This window comes from Salvelinus sp. IW2-2015, unplaced genomic scaffold (genome assembly GCF_002910315.2).
Source record: "Salvelinus sp. IW2-2015 unplaced genomic scaffold, ASM291031v2 Un_scaffold8778, whole genome shotgun sequence".
Lineage (NCBI taxonomy): Eukaryota > Metazoa > Chordata > Actinopteri > Salmoniformes > Salmonidae > Salvelinus > Salvelinus sp. IW2-2015.
This window is the reverse complement of record NW_019950037.1, coordinates 7,513-9,236: the sequence shown is the minus strand read 5'-3', so window position 1 is coordinate 9,236 and position 1,724 is coordinate 7,513. Positions and strand designations below refer to the sequence as shown.

At 45.0% G+C, this 1,724-nt stretch overlaps 1 long non-coding RNA gene across 1 annotated transcript in view; it reads right to left on the bottom strand.

Annotated features, from left to right (window-relative positions):
• Positions 1-404: 404 nt before the first annotated feature.
• Positions 405-1,724, bottom strand: part of LOC112079635 (uncharacterized) — an 8,712-nt gene continuing 7,392 nt past the window's right edge. Inside the window, exons 2-3 of the long non-coding RNA XR_002896002.2 lie at positions 1,469-1,538; positions 405-476 (exon numbers count right to left, since the gene is read on the bottom strand). This is a non-coding gene — a long non-coding RNA (uncharacterized lncRNA). The remainder of the gene's footprint in view (positions 477-1,468; positions 1,539-1,724) is intronic.

Sequence of the window (1,724 nt, the reverse complement as noted above, 5' to 3'; positions counted from 1 at the left end):
TAGAGCAGGTAGCCTAGTGGTTAGGCCAGGTAGCCTAGTGGTTAGAGCAGGTAGCCTAGTGGTTAAGCCAGGTAGCCTAGTGGTTAGAGCAGGTAGCCTAGTGGTTAGGCCAGGTAGCCTAGTGGTTAGGCCAGGTAGCCTAGTGGTTAGAGCAGGTAGCCTAGTGGTTAGGCCAGGTAGCCTAGTGGTTAGAGTGTTGGGCCAGTAACCGAAAGGTTGCTAGATCAAATCCCTGAGCTGACAAAGGTAAAAATCTGTTGTTCTGCCCCTGAACAAGGCAGTTAACCCACCGTTCCCCGGTAGGCCGTCATTGTAAAATAAGAATTTGTTCTTAACTGACTTGCCTAGTTAAAATAAAGGTAAAAAACTAAATTCTGATTGATTGATGAAAAATAGGGACTCACAGCACTTGCAGGTTGGGTAGCTGGTCACACACAGTGGTGGGTAAGGATGTGATGCGAGCTCCAGTGATGGTCCTACACAGAGTTCAAAGGTCACATGATATTATCCCTGGATCTGCGTAAAAGCTTTGTGAATAGATTAATTCACTGTATGTGCAGACATTCCACAGGGCACTTTGTTTATATGTATAATAATATCCTGATATGTGCCTTGGTATAATCACACTAGTAGAACTAAGAAACACTCATTAGTTCAAAACCCCAAAACCAACACTATGAAAACCAACACGTCTCAATTGTAAATGACAACTCTGCACAGAACATCAACATTGGATAAAATAATAATCATTAATGATTTAAAAAACACTTGTATTTTGGGGCTTTAGGTTGAAATCCCGGGAAGACCGGTATGTTCCTGATTGCAGGTTACATGCCGGTTAAGACAGCACATGAGCTGGGAGTCAGGCAGGTTATAACAGCAAACAGGACATTTTCAAATATTAAAAATTCCATGAAATGATTTGGTTGGGTAGCAGGTCACACACAGTGGTGGGTAGTGACGTGATTGGTGGCAAAACCAGGTCACATTTATTAGTATTTGTGAGCTCTTAAACTCGTTTTCTGTGGGAAAATATTTATCTGACATTGGGTTAGAACAGTAAAGAAGGGTCTGGGTCTGAATAGCTGGGTGTTAGCATTGGGTCTGTATGGTTGGGTGTTAGCATTGGGTCTGTATGGTTGGGTGTTAGCATTGGGCTGAAATGGTTGAGTGTTAGCATTGGGTCTGAATGGTTGAGTGTTAGCATTCCAGTCTGAATGGTTTGGGTGTTAGCATTGGGTCTGAACAGGTGGATGTTCGCATTGGGTCTGAATGGCTGGGTGTTAGCATTGGGTCTGAACGGTTGGGTGTTAGCATTGTGTCTGAAAGGTTGAGTGTTAGCATTGGGTCTGAATGGTTGAGTGTTAGCATTGGGTCTGAATGGTTGAGTGTTAGTATTGGGTCTGAATGGTTGAGTGTTAGCATTGGGTCGTAATGGTTGCGTGTTAGCATTGCTGCCTGGACTTACAGGCTCTCAAGACTCTTTGGTGCCAGTGAGGTCCGGGAACTCTGTGATTTCTGCTGCACCATTCAGAGATCTGGATACAAAGGACAAAGGAGAGAGGGGGGGGGTAGACAGAAAGAGAGAGAGGGGGGGAAAGAGAGAGAGGGGGGGTGCAGAGAGAGACAGAGAGAGAGAGAGAGAGAGGAGAGAGAGAGAGAGAGAGAGAGAGAGAGAGTACGAGAGAGTAGAGAGAGAGAGAGAGAGAGAGTAGAGAGAGAGT